At 35.7% G+C, this 15,797-nt stretch overlaps 1 protein-coding gene and 1 non-coding gene across 2 annotated transcripts in view; one reads left to right on the top strand and one right to left on the bottom strand.

Moving 5' to 3' along the window:
• Nucleotides 1-15,797, bottom strand: part of CHL1 (cell adhesion molecule L1 like) — a 278,402-nt gene that overhangs the window by 210,524 nt on the left and 52,081 nt on the right. Inside the window, exon 2 of the mRNA XM_028478803.2 lies at nt 4,240-4,319. The gene's annotated coding sequence lies outside the window, so the exon portion shown is untranslated. The remainder of the gene's footprint in view (nt 1-4,239; nt 4,320-15,797) is intronic.
• On the top strand, nt 615-718 carry LOC112064985 (U6 spliceosomal RNA). Its single transcript, XR_002891774.1, has one exon. It is a non-coding gene; the product is annotated as a U6 spliceosomal RNA (small nuclear RNA).

Below are 15,797 nucleotides of genomic sequence, written 5' to 3' on the forward strand. Positions count from 1 at the left end.
ATATATGCAATGTAGATAATAACGAACAACCATAGAACATAAATCAAAGCAAATAACTTGATCATATTTTGGCTAATGAAAATAAAACAAAACAAAAAAGCAAAGCCCAAATATAATTGCATTACCCAATTTTAGGACAGACGCCATTTTAGACACCATTAATTCATGCAACCATTTTAGGAAAAATAATTACATTATGTATTATTGTTTTAAAATTAAATAATAAAATTAGCAATTATACTCAATAAGTTTAAGGATGTCCATAAATTTGGACCCAGGATTTCCACTTCTACGACTCTATACAATGTAAATAACCTGAAATACAGGTAACTCAATATGCCCATAAATACTCAATGATAAAATTAATTATAAATACATGAGAACATAATTACCAGGTTGAATTATATGAAATTGTTACTATGTCAGTCCTGCAAACATGGTGATTTCACATTGTTCAACCTAATAAAATATTCTGCAACCTTATGATGATTAAACTGTCTAAAATTATATTTTTAAAGATTGTAATATAAGAAATTCTTTCCAATGTAAAGTTGTGGAATTCTAGTTATGGGTCCTTTCAGGACCAACCCTCCTGTAGATAAAAACTGTAAAGAGTGCTCGCTTCGGCAGCTCATATACTAAAACTGGAACGATACAGAGATTAGCATGGCCCCTGCGTGAGGATGACAGGAAAATTCATGAAGCGTTCCATATTTTTCTGTTAAAAAATTTATAAATATGTAGAACAATTGGGGCGTTTGAATACTCATTAGATGTTTGGTAATATTAAGGAATTATTGTTAATTTTTTTGTTGTGATAATGATATTGTGGTTTTTTTTTTAATCCCTATCTAGAGATACATGCTGATATATTTAAAACAAAACAATATGATGTTGGGAGTCATTCAAAATAATCTGGGAGAAGGGGTGAGTAGTAGCATTATTGCTGAAACAAGATTGTCTATGAGTTAACTGTTGGAAGCTCGGTGACAGGTCATGGTGGAGGGGGTCCTCAAACTCTTCTCTCTTTTGCTTATGTTTGAATTTTCCATAAGAAAAACTTAAAAATAAAATAAAAACAAACAAGCAAACAAAAAAACTGTAAAGAATGGATAGAATATAAACATAATAACTGAAAGAGCTGGAAGGTTTCCCCAAACAGGCAGACGCTGGGAAGGGTAGAAACCCAGAGGAAAGAAACAGCACTGGATGAGTTTCCTATTTTATAGCTTTTAACCAGAGGGCAGGACCCAGTCTGTCAGCTAGATCAACAGAAATTTTCCAACCTCAAAGAGAGAGACAAGATTGGAGGGAGAAAATTGAATGCAGCTTCAAAATACTTAATATGTGTATAATTGGAGTCCCAAAAGAAGAGAGAAAAATGGGGCATAAAATATATTTGAAGAAATAATGGCAAAAATTTACCGAACGTGATGCAAGTCAGAAATGTATAGATTCAAGGAATTCAGCAATGCTACAGCAGAATAAATACAAAGAAAACCCCACCTAGGAGCACAGTAATTAAGCTGCTAAAAAACAAAGAGTAAAAGAAAACCTTGAAAGAAGACAGAGAGAAAAGCAACACATAACATACAGGTGAATAGCAAGTTTAAAGTGCTAAAAGAAAGAAAAAAAAAAAAAAAACCCTATAAGTCTAGATCCAGTGAAAGTATTCTTCAAGTATGAAGGCAAGATAAAGATAGTTCCAGATAAAAGAAACCTAAAGAGGGTTATCACCGTCAGAGCTGCACTACAAGAAATGTTAAAAGTAGTTTTTAAGGCTGAAGGGAAATGATACCAGATGAAACTAAGATCTTTAGAAAGAAATAAAGAACCTGGAAATGGAAATACGTGGGTAAATGTAAAAGACTATTTTTTTCTTCCAATTTATTTAAAGTATACGTGACTATTTAAACAAAAAGCCCTAGCTCTTAACTTCCAATAAAACTGAGACAATTCTCCCAACTCAAGAGAAAATGCACGTTATTACACGTACAAAAAAATACCATTTCAGGGCTTCCCTGGTGGCACAGTGGTTGAGAGACCGCCTGCGAGAGGCCCGGGTACCGCAAAAATAAATAAATAAATACCATTTCATATATAAAGATATGTTTCAACAATTTACATTCCTGAACAAAAATATAGCATCTTTCATAATGTAGATTTCATCCAGGGTTTTATTATTAGCACAACTACAAAGCCTGCAGAGATTTTACAGAAAGATCAGCCCAATTAGATAAAACTGAGAATCCTCTTTACAGATCTAAATTTTGCATCATTATCTCTCTAGGAAGAGAGCATTAAATTATGATTAAGTCACAGGGCTGTTTACTGATTAGAATGCAAAACACTTAACCATTTGCATTTGAAAACAAAGTGGAATATATATAGCTAGTCCACTTTAAAACAAAAGAGTTTAAAATTTATCTAAATTTTAATGAATTGCTTAAGAGGAAGTACAAAACAACACTCTGCCCAGTATAGTGTGTTTTTTCTATTATGCATGCTCAAAGGAAGACTCGTTTTGGTGGAAACATCTAGGGCTGAAAAATTGATAAATATCTTACACACAAGGTAATTAACAACAATTCCTGTATACCAAACATGTTTTCTTTGCTTCATCCAATGAAAAATACATTTGGGGGAAACTTGTTTCTGTTTCTCAAAATTAGACTGATGTTTATTCCAGGACCAGATACAATTATTATGAACCAAAAAAATATTTATCTTATGGTATTTCAACCAATATCATAGCATGTCTGTTCTTTCATGCAACAATTGGCTATCATGAGCAGAAGAAAGATATTTTTTATTTTTCATAATTATCTAATAATCAGAAATTATGAAAGCATAATGTATAATACAATTTTTGTGAGTTTTCAAGGCACTGGTAAGTATTAAGAGTCCAGTTAAAAAAGAGGACAAGACAGAATAAATAAAAGTAAGCTTGTTTTATATTCCTAAACATTTTTCTCGATAAAATAAATATTTGGAGGATACCATGTTTTTAACACATAAAAATACGACAAATCTAATGTACATACAGAAAACACAATTTTCCACTAAACACTACTGAAATAAATTGCAAATAAAGTTTTTATAAACTGATATTATCTGGCAGCCTAATCATGTCTTTAATTCACACACTCACTCCAAAATTCAGATACAGTGAAAAGATAAAATGCTCACCAAGGGACTTCCCTGGTGGCACAGCGATTAAGAATCCGCCTGCCAATGCAGGGGACGCGGGTTCGAGGCCTGGTCCAGGAAGACCCCACATGCCGCAGAGCAACTAAGCCCGTGCGCCACAACTACTGATCCCTCGCTCTAGAGCCCGCAAGCCACAACTGCTGAAGCCCGCGTGCCTAGAGCCCGTGCTCTGCAACAAGAGATACCACCACGATAAGCCGGTGCAGCGCAATGAAGAGTAGCCCCCCGCTCGCCGCAACTAGAGAAAGCCCACGCACAGCAACGAAGACCCAACATAGCCAAAAAAAAAAAAAAATGCTCACCAAGATATCTAATGAAGCATAATAGTAACTTCCTGAAAAATTTAAAATGCTATTGAAATATTTTCACTTTGAAAATTTAAAATGCTATTGAAACATTTTCATTTTGAAAGTAAGTTAACATATTTACTAGGGACAAATTGCAAAGCCTTACTGACTATTTCTTACTCAAATGATTTAAATATCAAAGACTGTTGCCAGATTTTGAAGGTGATAGCTGGCAATTAACTTCTGTGAAAGTTTGTGAATAAAGCAAGGCATATGTTCCACACTTGACGAATTACACACATCCATTATAAGATCTAGAATAGAAAGACAGTCCCATGCCAACCTTCAAGCCTCCACAAGAATTTATTCAAGCCATAACTCTACACTGATGACAGAGCAAACCAACATAAAGTGGGGACTTTACCAGAGGAATTGTTTTTAGAAAGTCAGAAGAGGTTTCCCGTAAAATGCTGTAGAAACCCAACTGTTTTGTTCTATTTTATACTTACCATAATAAACTCCTATCCTTTAAGTTATAGAATTTTCTCACCATCATGTGATCTAAAATGTAAGGTGAAACAGGCCCTTGTTGGAATTATCTCAAAGAGGGAAAATAAAATATGTCCTCTGAAATGGTGACTGTGGTTTTGTTCCTATCCTTTGGCAAATGAATTAGCCTCCTTGGGAACTGGTAGTTAAATGTAATTCTGGTGCTGGACAGCATCACCAATTTTGTACTTACTTCCGTCAGTAGGTGTAATCTTGTATATTTGTTGAAGATGGATGACTGTCTGTGCTCTTGATTCCCCAGAGATTGAAATTCTGTAAAAAGGGTACAGAAAGTGTCATTAAACGGGGCATCTATGGTGCACATTAAACTCAGAAAAGTGCATAATAAAGTCAGAAAAATAACAAGCCTAAAACACGAGCAAACATTGCTTCCCTAAGTAAGCAGGAGTAATGGAGAGAGACAGAAAGGGAAAAACATAAATCGCATAATGCATACTAAAAAGGCTTCATCTAGAAAACACATTTTTTATATCTTTATTTCACATTCCTTGAGAAATAAATAACCCTATCAATAAAATATGTGGTATTCTAGGGTCAAAGCGGTAAACTGAACTTAAAAGGATCATTCAGATTTTAAAAGGGAATTGGAAAATAGGCATAGGCACATAATTGACAACCAGATGCTTGTGTGAACCTTAGACTTCGCGAGCATTTCGGAGGCCCTCCAAGTGAAGAATACAGTTAAATTGTATAGTGATACCATTGTTCATATAAATTATCTTAGGAGAAAGAAAGAGTCTGTCATGCTACCTAAATCATTATCTAACACATATATACATAATCTGCATATGGGAAACATGTAACATGGAAACCTCTCCTTGAACCAGAATAGTTAATTTTCTAATATTTGGAATAAATGGAACTTTAGTATGTTTTAAAGACCACCTTGAATACCTTATGGAAGCAATAGCTCCTTCTTGTATCTAAAGTTGGAGAGATTTACTGCCTTCAGAACAGCCTAATCCTTACCAAGTGATATCCTGTGGAGATGTTCAGTATCTGCCATAATAGGGATTCCTTTCATCTGAAATGTAGCTCTGATAACAGTGCTGCTTACAGGATACTCAGGAAGTGAATAGAAGTGGAGCACCCTGCTATGAGCTGGAAAGCACAGGCAGGATCTTCACCACCCTGCCAGGCCAACGCCAAGGCTCCAAAAACAAAGGGCTCTTGCCTATTAGAGGTACACACAACTCATGCCAGTTGAAATGCATTCCCTAAGGCTGATTTGACTTCCCTCCATGCATCAACGTGGTTATAGTCCAATTTGTCCAAATAGCCATTTCATTAAGGCCCTCGGTAAATACTGGCTTGGCATAGTAGCTGGCCAAGTTTAAAAACAAATATATTTTATTCTGAGAGGTAAACTATTTAAAATAGCTCCTTGGTCTTTACAATCACAGTATTTGATCAGAACAGCAAAACCTCCAAAGTAGAGCCAAATAAGATGTTTCCATCTAAATTGGTTTTTTCTCCCGATGGGGAAAACAGGGGTGATGTTCATATATAAGCAAAATTCCGTAGAATATTCAAGTTCTTAATCATTCTGAAGACTGTATCTCAGAATTATAATCAGTTGATTTTGTTCTCTAATTTTACAGCAGTGGAGATGACTTGGCTGGTGTATCTACAGACTTTTTGTCTTGTAACAAAGCACCACATGCATTTTTAACCATAAATTATCCTTGATTTGATAGTACTGAATGTAACCATGGAACTAAGTGACAACATGAATATATCTTCATAAAATAAAGTGATCTGAAAATTACTAAATCATTTGCTTCAATCAAAGAAGTCATATTTCAGTAAATGATCAAGTATTTGCTGAATACTTATTATGTACCAAAAATAAAAACGCTGAAATAATGCATAGTTCATTCTTACTCCACTTGGGACAATGCAATATATAAATGGGGATAAATTATAAAATTGGCCTTTATAAGGGTCAGGCATACGGGAATAGGGGATCATTGTAAGATTTTAAGTTATTTTAAAATATTGATTCCATCAAATTTTTCCCATACTCAAAAATCTAAAATGTCTCCCCATAATGAATAGGAGGAAGTCCTCATGTCCTGGCTTATTACTAGAGGCCAACACCAATCATACTCAATCTTACCAGCACCACTCAGAAGTACACAGCCTATGTTTGTGCTGGGATGTTAAATAAACTGATTCCACAAAGACCGTAGCTCACCCATGACCTTGAATCACCATAACTCGAGATGACCCATCTTGGCTCTTCACATGTGTGGCCTTATTGTCGCAATTATCCTTTCATTTTTCATTAATAATAATAATGACAATAATAAGGGCTAACATTTATTGAGGGTTTCTTACAGGTTTGCCACAGTGCTAAGGTTAAGATGTGCCACCTCCTAATTTGTACTCACAAAACATCTCTCAAGGATGTACGATTATTATCCACATTTTGCACATGAGAAAATGAGTCATGGAGAGGTTAAGCAAATCGTCTAAGGTCATAGAAAGTGATGGAGCCACGATTTTAGCATAAGACAGTTTGAGTCCATAGTATATAGATGTGATCAATGTCTAGTGTTCCCCAAGAGAAGGTACTTTTTGAAAAGCTAGCAGTTGTCTGATATTTCATGTATCACTCACAGTGAAGCCTGCAGACTATTTGGCCCATAGTAAGGCCTTAATGATTGTTGATCTGTGCATGGATGGATAGATGGATGGATGCATGGATGGAAGGACAAATGGAGAGACAATGAGGGCAGGAATTAATTCAGGGATGAGACCTGAGGTTCTTTTAAACAGATGGTGAAGATAGGATATTTGGCACGAAGGACAGGATTTGAGAACCGAATGAATATGAGAGGAGAAGAAGTAGGAGAGTAGAACGTGACTTAAACGTTGTAAGACTGGGAAATTGAAGCAATGGTGGCAAGTTAGATGAATCAAGTTTCAGACCACATATTCAGTTTGGTCTTGGACATGCTTTGATATGAATAAGATACTCATGGAAATATCAGCTAATCATAAAGTTGCAAATGAGAGATTTTGAAGCATTGAACCTAAGGATTTTGTTTTGTTTTGGGGGTTGTTGAGAGTTGCTGCTCTGTAAGGGTTCTCGAGAGTGAGCTGCGGGGGCGGCGGGGGGGGGGGCGCGGCATGCGGAAGGGGTACAGGAATAAACCACATCCACCATCACATTTTAGGAGTCAGAGAAAGAAAGCCATCAAAGCACATGAAGAATAAAGTGTAAAAAAAGTAAGAGAAAAACTAAAAAGTACAATGCCATGAACATTACAGCAGAAAAGTATGTCAAGGAAATGGTATTAACAATATCAAATGAATAAAGGGCTTTGGAGCCAAAAAAAATAAATAAAGCAACTGTTGACTTTGCTGAAACATTGGTAGACTTATGGTTCTAGAAATCTTATTTCATTAAAAATCGGGTTATTGAAAAAAAATTAATAAACTGTTTACAAGGGCTTACTAGGTACCAAAAGCTGAACTCAGTGGTCTATATAGACTAACATTTAATCTGCACAAAAACAAAGCTCTGAGTTTCATACTATGATTAAGCCAACTTGAAGAATGAAGAAACTGGGACTGAGGGTGACGTGCTGAATCCCAGGGCTAGAGAGTGAAAGATCAGGGACTCGAACTTGGATCTGTGTGATTCATACATGCTTGATTGCACCATTTGGCAGATCTAATTAGAAGAGACAACAATATCTCAAGAAGGCACTTATGATATAAAGGAGATAGACCGCTCTAGAAGGATAAAGTGGAGATGACTGGTAAAAATAAGGGTGAATATGAGATTCCTCAGGATTTAAGAAATAGTGAAATCTAGAAAGGTTATCTCTACAGGCAAGAAAAACCAATCCTTCCTCTAAGACATATCAAAGTTAAGAGAAATTCACTATAACATCTAGCTGTGTTCCACCACTGTCTTCTCCTTGTCACTTTCTCTTTTCTTTCATAACCAGCTCAAGTAGTTACCTTTGATTCCAAGGACAGTTTTCACAAAGTAACTCTGTTCTCTCCTGCTACAAGTGATACTCCCTGTGGTCTGACCAGGTAAATTCCAGCACAGCAAAGCCATATTTTGATGTTACTGCTGGGCAGTCCCCTATGCTCACTGACTATGCACAATTATCTGGGCATGAGACTGAAATTCTTTCAAAATAACAGATTACCTAATATGCTGGCTGAAGGGTCGCCAAACCAAGGCCTGTCCTGCCACCTGTTTCGTCAATAAAGTTGTTGTTTGTTTGTTTGTTTTTTTCCGGTACGCGGGCCTCTCACTGTTGTGGCCTCTCCCGTTGCGGAGCACAGGCTCCGGACGCGCAGGCTCAGCGGCCATGGCTCATGGGCCCAGCCGCTCCGCGGCGTATGGGGTCTTCCCGGACCGGGGCACGAACCCGCGTCCCCTGCATTGGCAGGCGGACTCTCAACCACTGCGCCACCAGGGAAGCCCGTAAATAAAGTTTTATTGGTGCATATTCATGCTCATTTGTTTACATACTGCCTATGCATGGTTTTGTGCTACAATGACTGTTGAGTCATTTCGACAGAGAACATATGACACTGAAAACCTAAAATATTTGTATCTGGCCCTTTACAGAAATTTTCTCAACCCCTGTCCTGGACCTTTGGCATTGCCAGCAAATGTTTACAGTGTTAAGAGTAAATCCCCAAATCCAGATAGTCTTCTAAGTTATCTAGATAGGCATATATTCTATAACAACTTAACTACTCCTTTTTCTCCTTTTCCATTATACATAACTCTGCAGAATAGAAGTTTGGTAGGCCACGAGGCAGAGACTACAAGTGTTAATCAATACTCTATTCTCCTTTTGCTCCTGGGCATGCAGTTGAGCTAGTTTTCTCAGGATCCCTTGCAGCTGGGTGGAATCATGTGGCTGAGTTCTGGCCAATGGAATATGGGAGGAAGAAATATGTGCCCCTTCCAAGGATGGTCATAAAACAATCTTTCAAGTTTGCTCTCTTTCCACCTTTGGGGCTGAAAGCAAAGGGGAAAACAGCTGTGTTTCAAGAGAGAAAGAACCTGGGCTCTCTGGATTAACTTTTAGAGAAGAGACACCTAACCTGGAACACTTACCGTGAATTTACATGAACAAGTAACAGATTCTGTGAAGCCACTAGGATTTTGGAGAAGGGACAAAAATTTCATTGTATCAGCAAGCATTAATTGCTCTAATAAGGCCCATAAGATATACGTTTTCCACCAAATAAAATGATAGTATTATGTTTTTAACCTTTATAATATAACCATCAGATCATCAGAAAACAGTTATTAATGATCTTATTTTACAAAGCCTGAGTCATGGTAACATGCCCCTGTTAATACTAATTATCTGCATCTATCTAAAAATGCTGTTTCTATATTTTCTATTTCTGTGAATGGCACTGCGTTAGTTTGCTAGGGTTGCCATAACAAAATATCACAGATTGAGTTGCTTAAACAACAGAAATTTATTGTCTCACAGTTCTGGAGGCCAGATGCCAATATCAAGGTGTTGCTAAGTTTGGTTTCTTCTGAGGCCTCTCTCCTTGGCTTGCAGATGGCTGTCTTCTCATTGTCTCCGCACCTGATCTTTCTTCTGTATGTGCACATCCTTGGTCTCTTTTTGGGTCTCTGATTTTCCTCTTCTTATAAGGACACTAGTCAGATTGGATGAGGGCCCATTCTGAGAGCCCCATATTAATTTAATGACTTCCTTAAACGCTCTATCTCTAAATATAATCATATTCTGAGATACTGAGTTTTAAAGCTTCAACATATGAATTTTGGAGGGGACACAATTCAGCCTATAACAGTCACCAAGAATCATTCATTATTTGACCCTTGTTCCTTTCCCCTGCATCACCTCATATATTTGCCAAGTCTGATTAAGTTTTTCCCAGAATTATCTCTCATTTCTGTCCCTTCATCCCCATTTCTACTGCCACTGAGTCCATAACCTCATTTCTTTTAGTCTGAACTTCAGTAAACTGCCCTTCTGTATTTACTTCCCTGCATCTTCAAACCATCCCACTATCTGCTCAAAAATCAACAAAGGTTTTCAACTACCCTATGAAATAAGGATCATACTTTTAGGCCTATCATTCATAGAAGATTATGTTTCTAGCCTTCTGTCCTAATACCTGCTTTCATTCAAATTTGACATTTATTCCCCCAAATCAAATCTGGTTTTCCAAATCAAATCTGGTTTTCTTAACACTCAGCATTTAATTTCTCTACTCCTTGCTCCTGGAAAACCTGTGCTTGTTATCTTGATCTACCTTAACTGAATGTATTTTTAAACTCTCCAACAGAATGCTTCTGATCTCCAAAGTTATTCCATAGAAATTCCCTTCTGAACTTCCATCACATCTTCAGTTTCACTTATACTAGTGGAACTCCATTTTGTCTTATCATTACTGTAATAATTATTACATTAGGTACTGTGCAAAATGCTTGACATATATTACCTCATTAATCTTCCCTTTCATCCTTAATATCTGTAATTCTTTTCCCCATTTTACAGACAAAAAAATGAATCTTAGAGAGTTGAATATCTTCCTGAAGGTTACACAGGTAAAAAGTGGCAGAGCACACACTTGAATCTAAGTCTTTCTGCTCTGGTTCCAGTGATTTTAAACACATAGTATATTACCTCTGCAGACTTATACAGAAGCTTTTCTATCTGTAAGCATCTCACTTATGAACTTCCATGGATGTGGTCAAAGCCATTTTACAAAACAGAAGCATATCAACTCTGTCAGCTGCCAACAAATGGCATGTGATATAGGGTCACTTTCGTCTCTGCCATTGTGCTCACATACAGCCCATTTTCAATTATGGATAGAATCATTCATATTTTAGTCACCTTTGTAACCCATAGTGTCTACTACCTGGTGTTTCTTGCATATGTATATACTACACAAAATGATGCACAAATCAATTGGAAAAATGAAGAGTATTATCAATTTCAACCAAGAAGATCACCATATTCCCACGTATGATGGATTGCCATCTGTTAAAAAAAGAAGGGAAAGGAAAACCTATACAGAATTAAGTTTGTGTTATATTTTTCTCTGGATCATTTCTCTCCTCTTAGGATGTCAGACGTATATGGCTTTCTAAATATGTTCCACCCTTTTTAAACAGAGTGAACAAATTAAAGTACTTATAGACACTAATTATATAAACTATTTATATTTGCTTGATAATATATATGTACATATATATATTTCTCAACAAATTAGAAATTTGGTGTTAGCTAAACTAAATAACAATGTGTATTTATTTTAAAAATCATGACCACTCATTTTACTACCATTGACTTAAATCATATCTACACCAAGTAAAGTGAATAACTGAGGCAGTCATCCAAATAATTCAGATCAAATCAACTTTAGTACAAAAATTCAAGCAATTTTCCTTTCTGAATTATCCTATTAATTGTTTGTACTCCGAACTTCACTGTATTTGTGAAGAAACAGCATTATTTCCAAATCTCTATTACTATTAAGTCTGGATCATTAATTAGTAATACATTTTCTGAGTTCAGAAGGAAATTACACACAAGGCAGTGACCATGGGCATAAGGAGTTGACTCTATCAAAAGACGAATTTTATGATCAATGCAGTAACAAAATGAAATCTCAGTATGATCATCCAAATTGATTTAGTTGAAACAACAAAACTATATCTGCATAAACACAGTCTGAATTTCACTTTTTCCATGGTATTCTTAGTAGGTTAGCAAGTACAAAGAGTCAATTCATGAACCTTCTTTACCTCAGGTATATTCTGGGCAGTCTATAGAAGGAAAAAATAGTCTCTGGACCCAAATTTCCAATGCCCTGTCTTAGTTTGACAAAAACACATAAGGGCAAAGATGTATGTGGGCTAGTGCCGCAAGTTCTTCAAAATGAAGAAATGCTTACAACGCATTTAGAAAGCATGTTGGTGACAGGCAAATGAGGCCTAAATTTAGCTTGAACTGTGGTGAAGTGGATAAAGAGTGATTATGGCTGTTTGTTCTGATGAGGTTAGTAGCCTGGATCATGACCTCTTGAGAAAAATAAGATGGAGTGTTCTAATGGATTTTTCTTAATCTAATGTAGAAATGACATTGAATGATGGTTCTTAATTAGCATCTTCCTCTTCACCTGCCTTTGGTGTGACATCCCCACATTTGCTTTCATAGTCTGAGTAATACAAAGCTAAGTCTCAAAAGGTGAGCTCCTTCTCTCTGCACTGAGGACATGAGAGCGACAAATTTAAATTGGTACCATGCAAACGAAGAAAGAGATGTTGCCTCAAATTTTCACAAGTAACTCAAATTTGTATTGCAAAGTCATAAGAATGCTGGCCAATGTTACAATATAGCACTTCTAATTCCTTTTCAAAATTAAATTATACACTCTTGACTCTATCACTCAACGGATATACAATGTTAAAAAACACAGCAGAAAAAGCATGGTTGTAGATATTGATCGTTTTCAAAGACTTTGTGCAGTAATAGCCCTTGAGAGTCTATGCACAGTAATTCATCCTATGTTTAACGATGTAAGGAGAGGGTGCCAGATTTATTTTTTCCTTACTGCTTAAAGAAACAGACTGTTGTTCAACAACCCCTCTCTGAAACAAGAAAAAGTAAAAAGAATGTAAGATTCTGAAAATCCTTCCTCAATTAACCTAGTGTCTGACTCCTGCATTTTGGCCAACATAGTACCTTACCGCGAAGCGTTTAAGTTTCTTCCAAGATGTTCCTGCAGGAAATCTACTAAAGACCTTGGAAAGATATAGATTGTTTGGTGGTGGTAGTTGGCCGGGGGGTTGTGGGGCGGGGCACAAGGTGTGAGAGCTTGCTGTTCTGACCCATGTTTTAAGATAACCTCATATCAGGAATTAAATTCAACATTCAGAATCCATTCCAATTCCTTATCTTTAAAACCAATAGAGCTAGTAATTCGGAAAAGCCGGATGGATAAATGGAAAACCAGACTTTGATTTCCTCAGGAGAATCAAGCTTGCAAATCCCTGCTGAATCATGGAAATTAAGCATTTCCCCAAACCAACCTTTTCTTTTGCCCTAGGATAACCTGATCACATTTCTTGGCTTCATTTTCTCTATTGGGCTAGCAGTAATGTGAAACGCAGAGGCCCTGTCAGACCTAAAGCCAATTTCAAAGGAAAGCCAGTTCCTTGGGGGAAAGGCAGCCATGCAAAGGCAACATTGTGCTAATAGTTAAATCCCATCTTCAAATGCCACCAACTGTCTTAAGAGAAGATGAAATAGGAAGAGAGAAGAAGAGAGAGAACCAATATGAGGAAATAAAGCAGAAATGAGAAGGAACAGCAGAAAATGGAGACAGAGGGGAATCAGTGGAAGAAAAGTGAAAAACAAAAGCTCCTCTATGTTTTAGGAAATATACTATCTATCCTGGGATCTGCAAGATAAATGCAGACTAGTTCTTCACAAATAATTTAAAACATTCTTCATGCTGATTTGTTACATGAAAGAATTAATTCAAGGTGATATTTAATAACACCTTTGAAGCTATTTTACTCTGATGACTATTTGGGTAATAAAATGAGAATCATTGGGAAAAAATAGCTATTTATTTACTTACTTCATGATACTACTTTATAATATTGACTTTCAAATTCTTCGGGATTTTGGAGAAAATTTAGCTGATACATTCTGAGAATTATTAGGTTTTTTACAGTATTGGCTATTACAGTTTATTATTGTTGCAGATTATATTAAATATTGGCTATTATAGACTATGTCCAAGTATTATAAACAGAGGTGTTTGAAGAAGAAGTTTTTAGTATTACTTGTATGTTGGGTAAGATATTATTATTGAGAAGTGGTACAGAATAGAAATATTACTATTTCATGACCTTCCTTAACTGGTCAAATTACCTTTGAATTAACAATTCGTAAGGTATATGAATACTAATCAACACAATGTGCATTGTTAACAGGGAAATTACTTAACAGCAAGTCATCTTTTTTTTTTACCCTGAGTGGCCATAAATTCAACACAAATTCAAATTAGAATAAAGTAACATTCATGTAGAAATTATTAAGAACATTGTTCATTTAGGAAGCTTCTGAGCATAGCTTGCTTAAGTTAATTTATTCTGAAATTTTCAAATAACAAAAGGAAATATGAAGGTTTATTTTCAATTGTCTAATGAGCCAAGCTGAGTAATATGCAGAAGACACAAATCACAATTTCATTCCCAAAGACCACTTACTTCCTCATGCTTAGACCAGAGATATTAAGATTTGTAATTCTTTGTCTTTCTTAGTCCCACATTTGGATTTTAAGAAGCTCCTGTTCCTTTGCTTTGCTAAATCACTATCATGATTTAGACATCATAAGGAAAGCATAAAAAATAAGAATATAATTTTTGCTCTAGGTTTGAGGATTTAAACAGGTACATAGGAGAGTGATAAGTAAAAGAAACAGAATTATAAGAATCCAGGAAAAAACAAAAGGCAAATGAAGATAAACAGAGAATGAGATTGCATGCAACAGAAAAAAATAACAATAACAATTTCAGTAGTTAACATTTATTGAGAACCTATTATGTGCAGCACACAACTAAGCGATGTGGTTTCACAAACTTTCCAGAAGAACAAACTGAGGCTGAAAGAGAATACATAACTCAGCCAAGGTAACATAGCTACAAAATTATTGAGCTTGGATTCAATCCAGGACAACAGAATGTACACTGCTCTCTCTCACTGATGGCTCTATTTCTGAATAAAATTAGAATTGGATAGAATTTATTAAACTTAATTCAGGAAAAAACACACCCTGAACTACCAGGATTCTTTATATCTTATATATTTAAATAATTCTTTAATAATGTCCTGAAAATTTATAATTTGTAATCTCAACTTGTAATACACAATTTCAATTCCAGAAAATGTACAGACACATTCAAAGTTATATCCATAAGAAAAAGAAATTTCTTTAGTATTTCACCTGAAATTCAAAATAAAAGCCCAGAACAGCATTAGCTATAAATCAAATTAATGAACACATTAATAAAATCCTAGTGATATTGCTGCAGTCCAGTGTGAAATACAACCCCAGAGAGTACTGTCATATTTCAAAATAAAAACACATTTTGCTAAGTTGGTAGGAATGAGATGTATACCTTATTTCATAGCTACTGTTTGAAGACCAAAAGGTCTACTTTCAGATTGAGGCACGCCTTCTCTAATGTCAGATAAAATGTTAAGAAGTACCCTTTGAATTTTCAAAGAGGTATCTTATACTTTATCACCTCAGAGTTCATTTGCTATCAGTTAGGGCTTTCGCTCTAGAAGCCTGGAGCTGAGAACAATTCAAGGTCACTCACTTGACAAGTTAGAACTTGGAAAGAGAGTACCACATGCAGTGAATCTGGTTCAGATTAAAAGACTCAATAATCAGGTATGTCAGTCCACCATCCCAGAGTACACTTTATAACACTTGAGGATTTTATAAACTTAAAAATATTACACCTTTAAAATTTGCTTTCAGATGGAATGAAATTGTCTCTGTCAATAATGACTTTAATATTTTTAGTACTTTAAAGATCATTTTAGATTTGTCTATATATGTTAGATCCAATGATATCAAATGCATACTTTACAAATGTACCCTGCATAGTGATATTTTGCATAACATCTGCAAACCATGAAAATAGTCCTGAAGACTCAAGGAAGAGCTTAT

Source organism: Physeter macrocephalus, chromosome 18 (genome assembly GCF_002837175.3).
Source record: "Physeter macrocephalus isolate SW-GA chromosome 18, ASM283717v5, whole genome shotgun sequence".
Taxonomy (NCBI): domain Eukaryota; kingdom Metazoa; phylum Chordata; class Mammalia; order Artiodactyla; family Physeteridae; genus Physeter; species Physeter macrocephalus.